Here is a 21035-nt window from a genome sequence, read left to right on the forward strand (position 1 = left end):
AGACAGAAGAAAAGATTAAGAATTTGGAGCGTCAGGGGATTAAATTTTTTTCCGTAATTAATCGCATGACTTCAAAAATAAAACAAAAAGGAGCATCTTAAATGTGATTTACCATGAGCAGATTGATCAGCAATTAAGTTCGCGTCCTCTGACGACGCACAGGTAGAGCTACGCAGGTGGAGTGATTTTCTGGCCACATACCCGTCGAAGCCCAAATGTTCTAACTCTGCAAGATGAATTCTCACAGTATTTGTGAGAACTCCCGTGAATCACAATATCAATATCTGGCTATTGTCAGCTTATTAGAACTTTCGCGGGTCCCCCAATTTCTTTTTAAAATAAATTAGTATATAGTTTTTTATTAATTAAAGAAAACACACACAAGAAAAAATATGCATAGGCATAATTAAAAAAAAAAAGTATGTTGACGTACATACATAACTTATTTTTGTATGCACATTAGTGAGTATGGAACGTCATATCAATGTCCATATTAGGCCAGGGTTAGGTCACCCATTTGTCAATCTATTTTGATGGTCATAAATGGGGTCCTCGACTGGTCGACGCGATTCGGACAGGATCTGGAGGTCCATTGGATGTCGGATATTTAGTGGGTGATGACTAAGAAAAAATGGATTCGGCAATATATCGCAGATGTATATAACAGACTGCAACCTGTTTGTTAAATGCAGTGGCTCAGTTATAAGCTTGAATTTTCAGATAAATAAATACATTTTCATACAAATCTTACAATGTACATGTACAAGTTTACTGATTAGTATTTTTTAAATTTGAGTAAAAAAAAAAAAATCGCAATAATCAATTTATAGATTCGTATCGGGATTAATCGGTATTGAATCGAATCGTGACCTATGAATCGTGATACGAATCGAATCGCCAGGTTCTAGGCAATTCACACCCCTAGAGATGACTGTAAAAAATGATACATATTCAAGGCTTTATGATTAGAACCTGGGACATAATATAGCACTATCGAACTTATCTAAAATGTGCACAATTGAAAAATGAAAAAAAATGCCACCCATCCAGCATATAGACTTTGTATGTTAGTGGGAATTGACGGAATAGAATCAAAGTTACGCAACTCCAACATCTGGGTTGCAACTTTTTTTTTCAGAGTCCAACCGGCAATAACCTGATGATGTATCCTGGAGTCTTCTTAGAAAGTTTCTTTAAAATTGCCCATGTGCTGAAATAAAAATACTAATGCTAATATTGTGAGCACCACATCTTAAAACGAGCCAAATGCTCGGAAATAAGCTCTTCTCATCAAGGAAATCATCCATTCAGATATAATTTGGACCCGATTTAAATTGTAGATGTCTTCATCAAGGTTGCCACAATTATGCAAACCTCTTTTTTTACACTGCCTGTCATACGGACATACGGCCAACCTCTAGTGATAACCTGAGGACACGTTACTGCTGAACACATTAGGCACACAGGCCAATGACTCATGAGTCATGGCACGCATAATATAAGACCCCATAATGCTTTATTCATTCAGGAGGGGGCGAGCATGACAGATTAGAAGCATACAAAGTCATCACACGCATGTGGACAGAAACAATGGCGTCCCTCTTATATAAGTTGTGTCAATTTTCAGCCCACACGCCACTTGGGGATTCATTGTTAAAAGTTTTTTGGGGAGTTGTGAGCTCACGATGTGGCCCGATTACAGAAACCACATTTCAGAATCGATTAATCTATCGATTAATGGGATTCATTTGAATCCCCCCAATTACTGTTTATTAACCAGTGATTGGTGGTTTATGTCATACTTCACATTCGTATGGTGATTAAAAAAAAAAGTGGGTGGGGGAGGAGGGGGGGGGGGTTTGATGTGTTACCAGTTTGGTCATTGTTTTCCAAAGCAAAAACAGACGTTTGCAAATGCCTTATTTTGATTAAAGCCAGAAGATAATGAGTCTTCTTTCATCAATGACTACAGAAATCAGTGAACAATTACTGTTGATATGCTGAAATCAGAAAATTTGGACAGTTTTAAATATTATTTTTTTTGTCTCCAAACGATTACTCGATTATTAAAATAGTTGTCGATTGTTGATGTCAAGATACTTCTCAATTAAAATGATTAATTTTGACAGCTGTGCTTTGTTTCTGTTTTATTTTGACTTTTGTTCAGTCAGTTTTAATCCGTTTTTAGAGCAAGTTGGTTAGTTTTATTAGCTTGAATTTTTTTTCTTCCAAAAATGCTTTGTTGTAGTTTAATTTTCTAATCGTTTTTTGTTGTTTTTTTCTTAACTATATGGAGTATTTGTGGAGTGCAAAATTATAAAAAAGAAAAAAGATAAACAAGTATTGTGTGATACAGTTACCTAGAATTTCCAAATGACTGTTCTACCTTCTTCCGTACGGCCGTACAATTATACTAAAATAAAAACATTTAAAATCAGGTCATGTATGAAATTAATTGACGGAAATGAAAATGAGATACATTTTCACGTACAATTTCAGTTGATTATTTTTCTTTATAAAGTTGTTTTTTATTTTATTTCATTAGCATTTTTTTTCTCCATTTTTAGTTTTAATTATTTTGTTAGTTTTCGTTAAACTGCAATCTACCGCAAAAGTTAGTAAACCCCTCATATTTCTGCATATATTTAATTAAATCTTTTCATTTGACAACACTTTGACACAACAGTTTGTATTATGTTGAGTTTATGGAATATGAAGTCTTTATTTGTAAAGCCAAAGTGTGTACTTCAGGTCAACATGCGAGAGGAATGGATGGAGGTGCGATGTATGTTCAGTGGAGCACGCGGTTAATGAAACCGAGCTCAACAGCGCATGAAACATACACAAGTATTTTTAAGAAGTGCGTGTATGTGATGTATGTCCCATCTGCACGCATGTGTTCCCCTTTTGAGACTATTCACACACTATTGCAGGGCATTTCAAACCGTGGGACGTTTTAATGACAGGCTTAACTCATTCACTGCCATTGACGTCAAAAATTGTTCATTTAGAACAGATATCAAATTTGCGATTAATCGCGAGTTAGCTGTTGGCTATTAACTTGTAAGCACATTTAATTGTAAATTGATTTTGGATCAAGTCCACATGAATATCAGTGGCGGTTAATTTCAGACTGATACATTAAAAAGGGTAAAATGGTATATCTTCATTAACTCATTCACTGCCATTGACGACTATAGACGTAAAAAAATCATGTGAACTATTTCTATTAGTTTCAATTTTTTTCCATTTCATTTATTTTTTTAAAATGAAAACCTAGATTTCTTTTAATGTACATATATAACAGATTAATTACGATTAAACACACCTTATTTTTAATATATATATTTTTAAATTAGGCCCATCAGGTGATTATCTTTGACTGCCAAAAACGTTAAATAACGTTTAGTAAAATCCTATGGAGGAGTGCCAAAGACGTTAAAAGACGTTTGTTTCAAAACAGAGGTGAAACTAACCATTTTCTATTGTTGATTACTCAAAAACGGAATAAGGTAGAAACAAACTTTTTTTTCCGAAGAAAGATGAGAGTCCAATCTTTCATTTGGTAGTATGTGTGTTTCCATAGTCCAAACACATAATTTTCTGTGGACCTTGAAAGATCAGTCAAAATGCTTAAATTGGCTGGCACCCACGGCATCCCTTTTTTGAAAACGTCTGGCAGTCAAAGTTAATTTTTTTAATTGTAAATAATCACATGACTTCACTTGTTAACTAATGATTAATCACACATTTTACATCTGTTCTAAATTTACAATAATTCTTTTTCTAGGTTTTCATACTCTTGTTAGCAAAAGTGGAAAACATTTTTAAACTAATAGAAATAGTTAAAATGATTTTTTGACGTCTAAAGCCGTCAATGGTAGTAAATGAGTTAGAGAGTAAACCACTATATCGACAACAACCCTTATCCTAAATTTGCAAGACAGTTTAAAATAATTTATTTCAACAAAATGTAATTTGTCGATTGCCAAAAATATCACTGTAAACCAGGGGTGCTCAAGTTGGGTCCTCGAGAGCCCCTAATCCAGCCTGTTTTCCATGTTTCTCTCCACTAACACACCTGATTCCTGATCAGGATCGTTATCAGGCTTGTGCAAAGCTTGCTGATGAGCTGATCATTCGATTCAGCTGTGCTGCAGGAGGGAAACATGGAAAACAGGCTGCTGTAAACAGTGACATGTTACACAACCGTAAATAAAAGTTGATTCTCTATCTTGTTTTTGGATTTTCCCATATTATTCATACTTCTTTTTTTTTTAAATTATTATTATATAGAGATACTCATTACTTTGGCATTTATGCAGCCAACACTTTTTTTCTTCATTTGAGGAACATGTGAGATTACGGCAGTTTGTGCAATTAAGAAAAAAAAAGCGATCACAATACTTTCTCGTCTTCATGGTCCTGTACTTGGTACAAGCAATTAATCGTTAATTTTAATTCGAATTCTTAGATTGTATAGGTGCATTTTCACACTTCCCCTGAACGTTGCACGGCTCGGAACACAATGGATTACTGATGTTAAGTGAGTGTTTGTGTAGTGAGGGGGAGACAGATGGGGAACAGAAGGGAAGAGGACGCCGTATGATGAAAGACCTCAAGCAGAAGTAAACATGACCACCTTGGGACCTACTTGTGTAGGTTGACCCACTAAAACGTGTTCTAATGGAATGTCCGTGTATGTGTGTGTGTGTGCACCTGGATGCATCCGTTATGTGCATCCGCCGCGTGTATGGAGCATACGAAGCGGTCGGCTCTGATGAAAAGCCGGACAACGTCACACTGTGTGACGTCAGAGGGCTGCTGCTCGTTGCTCGTCTGTCAGCTTGAACGCCTCCGGCAAAGATAAGCGAAGATTCAGCCACCCATGGAACACAGCCCCGCCTCTCCGTGGCTCACTCTCACTGTCACTTTTCTACCCCTCGCACTTTTCCTCACCATACCTTAACTCTGCGGACTTTTCTCAATCGTCTTTCTTCTCCTGCTCGGTGTTATTCGCGCTCCCTCCCCTTCTGTCAGTTCACTCGGCTTTATTCCCCCCCAGACACGCTCAAGATGTTGTATTTTCTTTTCATTACATGGCTCAATAACTAAGACATAACGATGGTATTTTTTCCCTAAACTTTATTTGAAAACACTCATCTTGTGACTCATTTGAATAACGTCCCAGATGACAAGAGAAAGTGACGTCACGTCTCTTTGAGAGCCGCTGCTAGCAAATTGGACTTGATTGTGATGATATCGGAGGATTCATTTTTCACGTTTTTTCCCTTTGGCTGACATGCCTCGCAGTTTATACAGACAAGTGTGGAGTCTGCAACAGGGGTCACCTACATTAGGTGGTCCCAAGTATCACAGGAAAGGAAAGGATCACTATTTTGAAAATAGCACATTGTAAATTCCTAAGAATATTATAGAAGTGATTGTTTGAAAATGTGAATATTTTCCTACCTTTTTAACTCAATCACTGCCATTGACGGCTATAGATGTCAAAAATTCATTTGAACTATTTCTATTAGTTTGACATTTTTTCCACTTTTGTTAACAAGAGTATGAATTTGTTTTGTACATTTAGACCAGATACAAAATTTGTGATTACTCATGAGTTGACTATTGAGTCATGCGATTAATTACAATAAAAAAAATGTAATCGCCTGCCGCCCTAATTTTAATAATCTTACCTTTTTTTTTGGAAAAAGATTATTTTAGAAACGAAAAGAAAAGATTATTAAAAATTAGTTTTAAAAAAAAAAAAAAATTGAAAAAAAGAAAAGAAAAGAGTGTTTTTTGAAAAAAGAAAAGATTATTATAAATTAGGTCGTCAGGCGATTAAAATGTTTATTTTAATTAATTACATTACTTCAATAGTTAACTCACGATTAATCACAAATTTTATATCTGTTCTAAATGTACAATAACAACTTTTTTCTAGGTTTTCATACTCTTGTTAAAAGTGGAAAAAAAATATTAAACCAACATAAATAGTTCAAATGAATTTTTGACGTCTAAATTCATCAATGGCAGTGAATAAGTTCAATAAATCACTAACAGTTATTGTGAAAAATCATCAACATAATGAGTATATAGCAGGGATGTCAAACTCATATTAACTCAGGGGCACATGAAAGAAAACATTTTGCCAAGTGGGCCGGATTGATAAAATCATGGTATATTTGCGGGCCAGCTCTAAATTGCGGGGCGCAACTGCAAATATATTATCCCCAAAAGGGAACGTGGCAACACTTTAGAGTGTAAGAGTTCCGGGTGTGTTATATCTACCAGTTTTGCATATATATTGTTGCAGTGAATTAAGTTATAGGGATGTTAATTCTTGCCATATGTATTTGTGTTACCAGCAGTTGATTGTGTGTCGTATTCATATTTATTCATTATTCATATTTTTTTCCCCGAGTTTTTTTAACAAACCGTAACTTTAAGTTGTGTGTGTAAAATAATGACGTCTAGAGCAATTCAGTGTACAAGCTCTGATGATTGCTTGTGAAATTACAAATTTATATGTTTTGAATGTAGCCGGTGGATTAATTGGTCCAACATAACACTTTTTTTTTTTACTTTACAAAATCAGCTAGCGGGCCGAATTAAACCCCTTTGCGGGCCTGATCCGGCCCACGGGTCGTATGTTTGACATCCCTGGTGTAGAGGGACATTAGGGGGCTGACTAAAACAAACGAGCAAAGGAAGGGCAAACACACACACAAACAGCCAGTCAGACCACAAGCCTTTTCACCTGTGGCCACTAATCACCACAGCTGGTGGCTCACCTGAAACAAGTCAGGTCATCAGGGCTCCTTCCTTGCCCTGATTGGTGGACAATGAGTGAATGCTTGTGAAATTTGTTTTTCTGATGTCAGAAGGCAATCTGCCTTCATTTGGTTATTCACATCCATTATGGCGGACAACAACATAAAAATGTCTATAATTGTTAGAATACTTCTACACCTTATTGTAGGTTAAGGCAATCTGCCTTCATTTGGTTATTCACATCCATTATGGCGGACAACAACATAAAAATGTCTATAATTGTTAGAATACTTCTACACCTTATTGTAGGTTAACCCAATCACCTCATTACTTAAGAGCCATGCAATAAACAAAAATAACATTGCTTCTTTTTAATATGACAAACTGAAGTATTTTCAATATTTTGATTCTACCTCATATGTGCACTACACATAAAAATTAATTTGGGATGAAGCTCATGACTGGATATCGTTTGAGATGAGGTACTCAGGTGTACCTAATGAAGTGTCCAGTAAATTGCACATTCATTATTGTACTGCCGAATCCTCAACCCTTTGTTTCTCTTCATCTCCTCCTTTTCTATCTTTTTCCTACCCCGACAGATGTTTTAGAGGGAAGAGGGACAGCTGGCTGCGGCCGGGCTGTTTATTCGCCCCTTCTTTTTTGACGTTGGTTCTTTTTCCTTCTTTTCATTTTTTATCAGCAGACAGAGAATCCCATTTACAGTCCTACAACAATGAAAATGTTTCTTTTTTTCTTTGTTTGTTTGTTTGTTTCTTTCTTTCTTTCTCTCTCTCTTTTTCTCTTTCTTTCTCTCTCTCTCTCTTTTCTTTCTTTCTTTCTGACAAACTCTTCTCTTTTTCTCTTTCTTTCTCTTTCTCTCTCTCTCTCTTTCTTTCTTTCTTTTGTTATTTCTTCCTTTCTCTCTCTCTCTCACTCTTTTTCTCTGTCTTTCTCTCTCGCTCTCTCTCTTTTCTTTCTTTCTTTCTGACAAACTCTTCTCTTTCTCTCTTTCTTTCTCTTTCTCTCTCTCTCTCTTTCTTTCTTTTGTTATTTCTTCCTTTCTCTCTCTCTCTCTAACTCTTTTTCTCTCTCTTTCTCTCTCTCTCTTTTCTTTCTTTCTTTCTGACAAACTCTTCTCTTTCTCTCTCTCTCTTTCTTTCTTTTCTCTTTCCTTCTTTCTTTATTTTTTTAATCTATTTATTTAATTGCTCTTGCCGAGCTGTGTGTTATGAAAAGAATGTAAATGAGAGCGGAAAATAAATGTATTTTTTCAAAATCAAATTCTTTCTCTCTCTCTCTCTCTCTCTCTCTCTCTCTCTCTCTCTCTTTCTTTCTTTTGTTTGTCTGTTTGTTCGTTCGTTCCTTCTTTCTCTCTCTTTCTTTCTCTCTTTCTCTTGCCCTCTCTTTTTCTTTCTTTCTTTCTTTCTTTCTTTCTTTCTTTCTTTCTTTCTCTTTCTCTCTCTCTCTCTCTACCATTCTTTCTTTCTTAACAACATTTCAACACAATGTTTCTTGGTAATGTTTTTATGCATAAGGTGGGCATATATGAGCAAATGATAATATAAGAATGAAACAAAACTTCTCAAGCAAGTATATAATGATGAATGAATAAACAAAAAGCAGTGATTTATTTCCAACAATGATATTGATGTGTGTTGCTGCTGCATACATTATGTGTGCCGCCGATCCATTTTGTGTTGTGTATGCTCCGGGGATCACCTCAGCCGGTTTCTGAATCCCCTCTTAACTTACGAGAACATTATGTAACTTTGTAAGCCATCACACATGCAATGTTTTTTTTTCTTCTCACCTATGGATAACTCGCTAGCTGCACAAATATCCTGCTCCATGCACAGGTCACTCACTCACACTCTGGCAGCCTAATCCAGCAATTGTCATTCATGACGTCTGAAAATGGTATTGTGTTCTTGAGGGTGTCATGCCGCAAGGATTTCCTCATCATGAGAGTTTGAGGATTGAAGCCATGTTTCACTTTAATCCCAACAAGTCACGCAGCATCGCATGCTGTTCCAGGATGTGCTGAATGCATCCAATCAGGATGAGAGCGATGGCTTGAGAGATTGCAGGATGCATGCAGCAAACCAGAAGAGTCTGAATTCACGTTGTTGTTGGATTACATTACACATGGAAAGCGCCAGGGACAAAAAGATGCTTATAGTTACTGACCTTTTAAACTCATGAGGACTTCTTGAATGAATCTCTTTATTATCCAGCAAATGACTTTGGATAGATTTACACTACATGGTTCAAGTGATGTGGAATCGGATATACCCAACCACACCGAGTTACCCTGTGATTCATTAAATAAATAAATAAGATATTCAGATAATGGTTTGATGGACAGATTAAAAAAAATATATATAAACCCCCCAAATTCTTCAAAAAATGCTGATAAACTTTCAATGTACCCTTTCGACAGAAAACAGGAAAATTGGGGAATTCAAAAATGAAAAATATTGAGAGAAGAAAAAAAGTACATAAGTGAATCCATGGGTTGACTGTCGTTTTAAGTTGTAATGTCACCATTCACCACTTGATGGCAGATTTAGTTGCGCTTACATTGGGTCTTATACTGCCCCATACCTTAACCTGAGTATAGTTTAGTAATTTTTTTGCGGATTTTGATTTATATTCAGGGCAAAAACAGTACCTCTATAATATAAAAATTTTGAGTGAGTTGATTTTTGTCCCCCCCAAAATTGCACAAAATTAGTTTTTGCACTTAATGTTGGTTTTCTTGTTCAGTGCCGTCCTTGAATGATTAAAATTTTTATGCAAGAGCCCTTTTGCACTGAAAAAACAAATTATCATTTAAACTCTGTTTTTAAGTTAGGATAGTAGATCTTTTATACATGCATTGAAAAATGTATTATCAAAAACAACATATTAATAGTGCAAAATAGCATTTTTTGTTATACATCTGGCTCGGAACCAGCAGTTAAGTTGTCCATGTTTGGACTAGTGGATTCATCAAAATTTAAAGCTTAAGTCATGATTATTTTACCTACACAACGATGAGCACGTGCATGCAAACATGCTTGTTCAACAAAGTCAACAAGTTTTGAAAAGGGTGCCATCTCTAATGTGATAACTAGTAGTTTTCTAGATCTAGACAAGATAATGAAAGCAAAACTGAATAATTTACATGTGACATGGCGATAGAGGAGAGGAGACGAAGTCACAGTGAGGTTAGGATGCAGGCTAGAAGCAGAGAGGATGGCTTAAAAGTGTGATGTAACAAATCCGGCTAAGGAACGAGCCGCGGTGAAAACGGGAAAAATGCTTGAAATGGTGGGCCAAACTCAACATCATCCTTTCATTTTATTATACCAACTCTATTTATAGTACAAGCTCGTTCTCATTCAATTTGACATCTGTCCTATCCCCGTCATCCTTCCACCTCCTCTTTACGTCCATCCCATCCGCTCAGCCTCCTACCTCATGCAATTTTTACCTCTTCCTTTACATGTACTTCCTCCTACCTCATCACCACATACATCCCATCATAAATTCAACAAAAAAACAATTTCTGTCCTTTCCTTCTCCCACCTCGCCTCCATTCTATCCTTTTCTCACCACTTCCACAATCCCATCATCTCTTGATACCCGCGTCCAATCTGTATCGCCATCCTATCATCCTGTCATCCTTCCAAAACATCTCAGTCTTCATCCTCAATCCTCACTCCATAATCCCTCCATTTTCCAATCCTCACCCCGCCCGCTAATCTATCTCCATCTCACCCGATCAGCCGTTCATCCTTCTACTTCATTTCTGTCACCCTCTCACCAACTCATTCTCATCCTCCCTTCATCACCTGTTCATCCTTCAACTCTATCCTCTCCTAATAACCCTACCTCAATTTCCTTACTCATGTCAACATCTCAACCTCCGTTGGTTTATTTCGTATGTTTTCATGACTAATTGATGTCATCCAGTCCGACCTCCATACCATCATCATTTCATCTTCCTACCTCATCCCGTCATCTGATCATCACCTAACTTCGAGGGAGGCTCATAATCTTGGCATTCTCATGCCATCTCTGTACCCGAATGGAATGTCAGTACTAATGGGCCATCTCAGACTGCCTGTTTCGTTGACGGACGTGCATTTTTCTGGGACTGCAGCCGATCCACTCTTTTTTTTCCTGCAGCAAACGATTAAATATACTTATTTTGCAACAGGTTCTTTGCTAGACAGTTTAGGGGTCCTTTGGTGTGCCGTTTTTACATCAGGCAGGTTATTGAACAGCTAAAAAGGGAAAGTATTGAAACCCCGGCAGTTAGGACCGTGTGTTAGTGAGGAAAAGAATAGTAACATAACGGAAAATGTGGTGACAAAAGGAATTTTAGCATGACGAAAGCGTGGTTAAAATAACAGATTAACGTTTGACGGACTGATGATTGACATGACATTTACTGTCGGTCCTAAAAAAAAAAAAAAATGCTGTAATGACAGAAGCCCAGTTGACGTTGACAGATTGATGGAAGGGTGTTGAAGAGGTTCAATTTCTTCCTCTTTTGCGTGTTCCAAAAATATGAAGACAGATTTTTAATGTAAGAAAAAACACCTTTGCAAAAATGATTTATTAAAAACAGAGATCTCCGGACATTGGGGCCGACCCTGTATCGGTGGAATTTTCAGAGTGCCCACTGTGCCCCCTCCCTTGCGGAAGAGGCTTCTTATAGTATCGAGCTTGGAAAGTGAAACGCCTTTTTAAAACACTTTTTACAACAGATTTGCAGCTGTGCCGGTCTCCAGACAAAATATACTTCTCCGGGTACTTTTCTCACAACAACATCTCATAAACAAATTGAATCAGATTTAAAGTGGCCGTGAATGATGATACGAACAGAATGTGTTTTTGCACACTGAGAAGGAATTTTAGACCAAACAATTTACCAGCTTAGGTTAAGGTCAAATTATACTGAGTTCAACACTATTTCACCTACTTTACACATCTATAAGACATTTCAACATGGTTAATATATGAAATAAAGAATTAAAATGTTAATAATGTCTAACAGTGTCCCGACTGTTGACGATTGTCGAATGACGGATGCTCGAAATTCATTGATGCATCACATTTCATTTGTTTATCACAATGTTTATTCTATCATGAGTTCATCCTCGAAGCTCAGGCAGGGCTGGACTGGCCATCTGACATACAGGGCAGATGCCCGGTGGGTTGGCCTCTTTTGTGGCCAATGCAGTGCTTTTTATTTTTTGGGTTATTTTCCTACATTTTACCCCAAGAGACTGGCCCACAATTTAGAGGGACCAGTCCGTTAATCCATTTCGAATATAGATAGAAAACTAAAACATCACCAATAAACGTCAGCGGCAGAACTACATGTTAGGCAAGAGTTGGGCTGGGCCGATTTTTTTTGGTGCCAGTCCAGCCATGACTTCAAGGGGTGTCCAAACTTTTGCTTCTGAGGACCTCATACAAAGAGGCACGGGCCTTGATTTTGTATTTTTTTATTTATTTGTTTACTTTAACTTATTTAATAAAATCATTGAAGCAATTACACATTGTTGATATAATGTAGTTATTTTTTTTTGGAAAACTGCTACTGCTAAAGGTCATAGGGCAAATAGTTCCAGATTTATTTTTTAGGTTTTGGGGTGATCCCTGTGTACCACCACTATATAACTCAACATTCTGAACCACAACAAGAACAATCTGTAGTAAACTGACCACACTTAAGAATCATTTTTGTGATGTGAGTTTAATCCGCCCTTAAAAAATAAAATAAAAAATAGCATTGTGGCCATGTCAAAAATGACGTTTAGTATATACCACGGGCCGCCAAAAAGTGTATGGCGGGCCGCAAATGGCCCCCACACCGTAGTTTAGACACCACTGTCCCACCTTATCTCTTTACCTCCACCTCACTCCTGTCTTCTCTTTCATCCTTTTTTATTCCCTTTGTTCAATCAGGTGCATTCCTTTCTGGCATTGCTTTTAGGTCCCACCTGTGTGTGTGTGTGTGTGTGTGTGTGGGGGGGGGGGTATCATCTGTTCAGGTGGACTCACACCTGAGACAGCCGCAAACCCCCCCCACTCCACACTGGGTCTGATCACTTTTATGTGCTATCACAAAGCACAACCTGTACCCATCAACACACGCATGCACACACACACTGTGGGAGCTCGGTCCACACACTTTGTCCTCACAGAGTGTGTGGTCATCTTGTCTCTCTCTCTCTCTCTCTCTCTCTCTCTCTCTCTCTCTCTCTCTCTCTTCCGCTTTCTCCCTCTCTCGCTCATGCTCTCTCGTACTCTCTCCTTAACAACATCTCATTAAAGTGATGTTTCGCTCTTGTGTATGCTCTCTCCGTCTCAGTCAGAGTGCAGAGCAGGAGGACAGTGAGGATCTTATTTTATTTTTTACTTCACATTCAGACCCGTGAAGGTACAACTTTGCTTTTACTTCGCATGCTTCCCTCTCCCTTTGATCATGTTTTTGTTGCACTTTAACCTGATGAAAAAATGTGACTCTATTTCCTGACGCTAAACAGAAGTTTTCATACTGTCCTATTGATTTTAGCGGTTGTATAGAAATGCGTGGCTTATAGGCTACTTACCGGATAAATAAGAGCTATATTGTTAATGTTAATGAAATATTTGTGTATAAGTTCATTCAAGTGTATGATGTTGGTGTCTTTATGATAAAGCTATGCTAAAGCTATGTTTCAGCATCAGCACCGAAAAGATTTTCCACACTTACATAATTTCCTTTGTACAGTTATACTTGTGTTTTTTTTTTTATGCCGACTGCTAACGTCTCAGTGAACATCCTCCCTTTGAATGTCCTTAACTGACTGGCCGTGTTAGCGAACGTGCACGCTGTGCGACTACAGCGGCTGGTGTCACTATCATTCTGTAAATTGGTCTGGCTGCTAGAAGAAGAGATGAAGTGGTATATGGCAGAGTTCGATGGTATTTTTTGGAGACCCTATGTTTTGTTGTTGTTGTTGTTGTTGTCGTCGTCCCATTCATGTATGATGAATATGTAATTATATATATCCATGATACTGTAAACTGTCATATGTTAACCTAAAAAAAGAAATATACATACTAATCAATACATGTCCATATACTGTAATTTTATTACTCAATAGTACAACTGTGTTTCAATCTCAATTAAAATATATATAACATTTTAAATCTAAATCTAAAAGCAAGCAATTACACAATTAAATTACCAATTAATCAGTTCAATAAATAATAATTACCAATTTCTTACCAATGTATGCCACATGTGCTAATAAACGAGTCTGCAGAAAATCTAAATCTAAAGTTCCTAAGGCTAACAGAATTATTGTTATGGATTTTCACATTTACTGGATGTTTTACAAGAAAAACTAAAAATAGCAAAGTGCATTCTTATTTTTTCTTGAAGATGACAAAGTAGGCCTCTATTTATGCACTTGCTATACTGAATAGAATATGTTTTAAGTCATGAATATTGGATCTATAGTTTTTATTTTTTATTTTTATTTTTTACAATTTTCTGGCCTATCACCGATCCTCGATCTTTTAAAAAGTCTGGCCTGCCGATCCCGATTTTTGACGATACTGATTTTTTTCATTACAAGCATCATATAGCTTCAGTGTTCCAATCTTGTTTCATCGGAAAACATTGAACAATATCGGTGAAATAATACAAATGGGTTGTTTTAACTGCACATGAAGTAGTTCTCTCAAATAAAAATGAAAATCCTATTAGTCATCTCAGCAGAACAGGACAATGGCTCAGGGAGATGAGATTGGTGGAAAAGATCAGTTTATTTTTAAGGGATCGGCCAAAATTAAGGAAATCGGGGCCAATAGATTGGCAGGCCGATCGATCGGTGTACCCCTAGTTTAGGTATTAAAAGGTAAATTCATCTTAAAATTGCTTATTCCTATTCAAAACAATAAAACATCAAGATGGCTATAGTAACTGAAATGATTCGCATTAGCCCTTCATGATGCTGCATTGGAGTACTGTACTTATTATTGTATTATTTGTGTACTTACGATGTAAGCTGTTCATATCACGCTTAGTTGATTTCAGATTTGCCAATTGTGATCTGTGATCTGCAATTGTGGATGCAAAGTAGACAGAGGTGCATCTAAAAAATATATATTTGATGATATTGTGGAAAACTTATTTCAGTAGCTCAATTTAAAAAGTGAAAATCATTTATTATATAGATTCACTACATGGTAACACAATGTTACAATTTTACTTTTTATAACTTACAACTTTTTTTTTTTTGCAAATTAAAACTCAATATTCACCATTTCAAGAAATTAGAATATTAAATCAAACAGAAACAATCAGATTAAAAATAAATTAATAAATATGCAGTACATGACAAACGAGGTAGGATTTGAAAAAAAAAATCCCATATGCTTAATTTATAAATTAAGCTTGTGAAGTATAACTCTTAAATGTATTTTCTAATTTAGTGCGATGCACCTGCATATGATGTGTGCCATTTGCAGGTGTTATTAAATGTTTCAAGAGTCTTATGTAACTATAACTTTATTGTGAATGAACAGCTTGTCACCCCTCCATCTAGCGCAATGTGTATGTGTGTGTGTTCCCTCTGCTCATTAGATGTGCTTCAGTATGACATACGTGACTCAAGTGTGGAAAACTGACAATGGAAAGTGTAAAGAAGTATGAAAAACATTGGTGCATAAAGATCCCCTGAGCAAAAAAGAGGCAGATGTAAGAAAATTAAGGCTTTGGTCCAAGTGCTATGAATGTCTAATTGCATTTGCATGGACGGCGGGAGAAGAGAGTCTCGCTGATATTAACACTGAAATTCACGGGTCAACTTTTGATCTCACAATTCCGGGCTCTATTTTCGAAATGCTGGCGTATCCGGATTTTTCGTGCAGGGGCGAGCGTCGCTGCGGCTGTTTTGGAATTTGCCAGTCCATGCTAGGTAGACTGCTGATCTAATGTAATTTTGGTGAATTTGATTGGGACACAGGAAGACAGAATCTTTTCCTCCGCGTGTTCATTTTCTTTCGGGTAGTGAGAATGTTGGTTATCCGGATACAGGCTGGAGATCGACGAACAGTTCCTTCGAAGCTTTTAATTCTACAGAATATTCCGGGCACAAGTGAGTTACAGGCAATGGCTGTAGCCTCTCACAAGTGCGAAGATTACAGAGGACTTACAATATTCTTATACTATCTTGAAGGGCGGTACAACACAGTTTCCAGTAAACAGTTCAACCGGAGTTGACCGTACGTACAGAGATACATTCAAGGACACTATTCAGACACAAAACAAAATCCCATTTGAGGAATAGAGGTTTTTCAGTCATGACTGCACCTGGCAGAAATTGCGATAACACTCACAAAGATACATCCGCAGAACAAAACTCTGAGGAAATAAGGAAATTAAAACAGTTATGACTAAATCTGGGCAGAAGACCCTCTTCAGTGGACAAGTATTTATTTATTCCCCCCCCCCCCAAGATTACTTACTATTATAAACATCAGTAATGCAAGATTTGACACATTTCCTGCCCCTCTAATTATCCTGCTGCTGTTTCCCAAACAGTTTGTATCGGCTCGTTCTCTTGATGGCTTTAAACGTCCAGGTATGCCAAAACATACAGTCATGAAGCAAATATGCCTGAGACTAATTACTTAACTTCAGTGCAAATGATGAAATATGATCATTGTTAGTTACAGTTGTTTGCAAATCACTCTTTAAGTCAGTCAATTAGTTAGTGGCCCAAATACACCACCAAATTCTACAAAACGTGGATAAATGTTGCATTGTTATAGATGAGCTTAGCAAAAACGTTCAAATCTTGTCTCAAACATTTCTGTTTGGAGTTTGGATGTCCACGAGGTTGCATGGGTTTTCCTTTCAAATTCATGTCTGATGGGCCATGACTGGCATCTCTAGTCTCCAGTTCAGCTTTGTCAACAGAACAAGATAAGCAGTAAAAAAAAAAAAATAGATAAGGAGATTGAATATGGCACACCGTAATCAAAACTGCACATTTGAATTGTTACCTCAAACCAGGAAGTAACTTACCAACGAAATGTACAAATAAACACAAATACGGAGCTTTTATGGAGTTTTTTCATGTTCTTATTCTAACCCTATTCTGGGGTTGCCACAGCGAATCATCTTCTTGCTGTCTCGGTGTGTGAGTGGAGGACCCAAATGCAGGAAAGTAGGAGAGCCACGGCAGGGATGTGGATAACATAGTTTTAATCCACCAAAACGTACCAACACAAAAATCACGCTCGAGGGCGGACAAAAAGCAAACACAAAAATCACGCTGGAGGGCGGACAAAAAGCAAACACAAAACTAACGCTCGAGGATGGACAAAAGGCAAGTCATAGGGATCAGCAGTTGATTCTTGAATACGCGCTACTAGTCGGGTCAAGTGAGCAGCGTCACGGAGTAATAACCCAACACTTCTTCCTGCTTCTGGCAGGCTTTTATCCTGGCCTGATGGACTGATGAGCAGCAGGTGTGTTTCGCGGGCTCCGCCCTCCAGCTGTTTCCCCGGTAACTGAAAGGGAAGCAGAACAGCTGACCCCAATCATGACACTTGCATCTCTCCCCCTTCTCTCTATCTTCTGCTCTAACTATCAGCAAGTCCAAATCCATCAATTTCCCCTTAGATATATCCTTTGTCCCTCCTCTGCATGTCCAAACAATTACAATTTGGGCTCTCCGGTCGGTCTGTGCTGTCTGATTTGCTCATTCCTGAATCATTCCCTGCTTTTATTACCAGCTGGCCCTTGTGGCGCTAAACTTAATCTACTAGATAAGGCCATTATTGTTCTTATAGTCTATCTATATCTCATGCACCGATTTGCATTTACTAGCTAACAGCCAATCAGACGTGACACCATTTTTGCATACCGTGAAGATGGCCCGTTCATTACTGCTTGTATTATGATAAATCGTTTGCATTGTTTCACCTTAAAAAGAAGCCCTCAACATGCTTTACATTCAACTACCCATGATGCAGCATCAGGAGGAACTGAGGGTTCAGTATCTTGCTCATGGGTACAATGGCATGGTATCAAACCCGCAACCTCTGGGTTGGGAGTTGACCACTCTACCACTGAGCCACACAGTTCCGGATATGTTGTAGTTCATGTAACAATGACAGCCATGTTTTTTGCTTGCTATGGCTTGAAAGTAACAATTTTGATTGTTGACGTTGTAATCAAAAGTTCTTTTTTTTGTTCTTTAAATGAGTACAAGTTAACATAGTTGAATTGTGGCAGACTCTCAAGAGATCTAAGGACCCATGTGAAAATTGCAGGAAAGTCACAGCAGTATCCAAGTTTTCCCCTCGTTGTGCATTGGCCCTGTGGCGCCGCCATTGGATAGGCATCATTATAAGATCAGATTGTATTATATTCAACTTTATTGTCGTTGTACATGTCACGACACAAGGTAACGAACAGGCTCAAAATAATAGCTCAGTCTCCTCATGTTTTGGTTTGAAACGAGTTTGTACTTGCTTGAGGTTGAATCCCGCTCAGTGACTGCAGGTTTTTAAGAAAGGCTCCTGCTTCCTCATCTCCCTCATTTGAAAATGGATGCACATGAGCTACAGTGTGCTCACACTGTTGCTTTCGCTTCTGTTTTTGTTGATGCCATGTCTGCTCTGTTTTCCTTTAGGAAGAGACACAGCCGCAAGGCCGAGACGTTTTAATGAGAGTGAAAAAGTTCAGTGCTGTCTTTGCTAGGAAACATTTGGCCACAGTTTGGGCGTGAAGTCTGATTCACATCTGCGCTGTGGCAGTTGATAGGTTTGGTAGTGTACTGTTGTCAAATGACATCTGAGCTTTGAGGTTGTGGTCTCTCTTCCGAAAACCCATGCTTCGAACGTGATAAATCCTCGGAGACAGTTTGAATTAAATATAAATAATAAGCAGCAGATGTGGGAGAGCTCTTGATTTACTCTTATAAATAATGGTGTATCTTAACCACTGAAATACAGTTTTTTTTTTTTCCTCATGAAAGAAGAATTAAAGAACACATGCACATATATATATATATATCTCTCTATATATATATATATTAGGGGTGTGAATTGCCTAGTACCTGGCGATTCGATTCGTATCACGATTCATAGGTCACGACTCGATTCGATACCGATTAATCCCGATACGAATCTATACATTGATTATTGCGATTTTTTTTTAACTCAAATTTAGAAAATACCTAGTAAACTTGTACATGTACACTGTAAAATTTGTATGAAAATGTATTCATTTATCTGAAAATTCAGGCTTATAACTGAGCCACTGCATTTAACAAACGTTGCAGTCTGTTTCATGTTTGAACAGCACTGAAATAAAATATTAAGGCTTAATTTTCCATTAATATAATATTCTTCCATGCTTAATGCGTGAATCCTAACCCTAAGTAAGACGTTTTGTTGAATATTCCCATACAAAAATTGATGTTTAAAAATCGATTCAGTCGCATATCGAATCAATTCGAGAATTGTGCGCTGTAATATCGCGATATATTGCCAAATCGATTTTTTCTAACAACCCTAATATATATATATATATATATATATATATATATTATAATTAGGAAGGTGTGTTAAATGATGGATGTCGAAACCCTAATATGATATCACTGGGGTAATTCCATGAAACCTATCCACTGGGATCTCCCCAGTGATGGGACCGTTTGAAAATCATATTGATATTTATCTGTTTTATGTCATTGCTGATAAATATTGTGAGTAATCATTAAGATGAGAAGTGTCTTCTTCACATACACAGCAACAATGACGGTGCTAATTCAACACCTAAGTGTGTGTGTTTTTATTAATGTTAGTGTTTCCCCGTGATAAGCGAGGAGGAAGAAAATGGCACTGACTCGGCTCTCTCATACTGGAAAATTGCAGGTGTGAAGTTGGAGCTTAATTACGTCCATGCAGAGTTAATCTAACAAGTTATCAACTCTGTAAAATTACATCTACTCTGGACACCATTTAACTCTGAAAATGTTAAAATTACACTTCAGAAGTTAACTCATTAACTGCCATTGACGGCTATAGACGTCAAAAATTCATTTGAACTATTGCTATTAGAGTATGAAAACCTGGAAAAAATATTGTTTATTTAGAACAGATATAAAATTTGTGATTAATCATGAGTTAACTATTGAAGTCATGTGATTAATTATAATTTTAAAAAAATTAATCGTCTGACGCCCCTAATTTTTTAATATTATTGTTTTTTCTTTTTCTTTTTAATTAGGGGCATCAGGCAATTAAAATTTTGAATTGTAATTAATTACATGACTTCACTAGTTAACTCAAGAGTAATCAAAAATTTGATATCTGTTCTAAATGTACAATAATTTTTTTCTAGGTTTTATACTCTTGTTAACAAAAGTGGAACAAAATGTGAAACTAATAGATATCGTTCAAATTAATTTTTGACGTCTGTAGCCGTCAATGGCAGCGAATGAGTTAAAATCAAATAACCCTGAAATTTTAACACCCCATTTTTTGCTGCGTATATGAATACCGGTAATTATTAATAATGACAAATACAAGTATTTAAGAGTAATTCGATTAGAAGCGTGTCTCAAACTGGTAGCCCTTTGCATTATTCAGTGCCCAAGAAGTGGCTCTCAGTTTCAAAAACATAGATTATGAAAGTTTGTGCAAAGGCACAGATTCTGCTCTGCACAACTATCTGCATATATTATGTTTGTACCCTGTGTGTACATTAGTGAAGACTGTAACTGTAGCTCCTCTTAACTCACTGCACTAGTTTTGCACAATACACTTTTATAGACATATAGGGCACATAACACACTTTGGGGGGGGAGTGGGGTAGGGTGGAAACACCGTCTTCGCCCTACAACTCCCCTCCAATTTTAATGCACCACACAACTGGGGGGGGGGGCATCGGTTGGGGCAGACCGCAGTATGGAGCAGTGCTGCGGGTCCCCTGTCCGTGTGTCTCTGGGGCTGGTGAAGGACTCTGGTTGGTGGCCTGGTGGGTGATGTCTGGTCGGTGCTGGACTTCACTTTCCTTTCTTTTCTTTGGTCTTTCTTCGGGTCTCCTGACGGCCCCACGACTCTGGTTGGATTCTGAAGTGTTCGGTTTAGGTGAACGGTATGGGATTTTTTAATAGGTTTTAGGTGCATTAATGAATACACGCACGCACGCACGCACGCACGCACGCACGCACGCACGC

General features: G+C 37.5%; 1 protein-coding gene across 2 annotated transcripts in view; it reads left to right on the plus strand.

Moving 5' to 3' along the window:
• LOC144052560 (uncharacterized protein C14orf132) overlaps nt 1-21035 on the plus strand; it is a 28318-nt gene that overhangs the window by 4770 nt on the left and 2513 nt on the right. Inside the window, exon 1 of one of the 2 annotated variants that reach the window (XR_013294244.1) lies at nt 13040-13225. The exons of the other annotated variant lie outside the window; for it this stretch is intronic. The gene's annotated coding sequence lies outside the window, so the exon portion shown is untranslated. Of the gene's footprint in view, nt 1-13039; nt 13226-21035 lie in introns of those variants that run through there. 2 annotated transcript variants of the gene reach the window in all.

This window comes from Vanacampus margaritifer, chromosome 5, assembly GCF_051991255.1.
Source record: "Vanacampus margaritifer isolate UIUO_Vmar chromosome 5, RoL_Vmar_1.0, whole genome shotgun sequence".
Classification (NCBI taxonomy): domain Eukaryota; kingdom Metazoa; phylum Chordata; class Actinopteri; order Syngnathiformes; family Syngnathidae; genus Vanacampus; species Vanacampus margaritifer.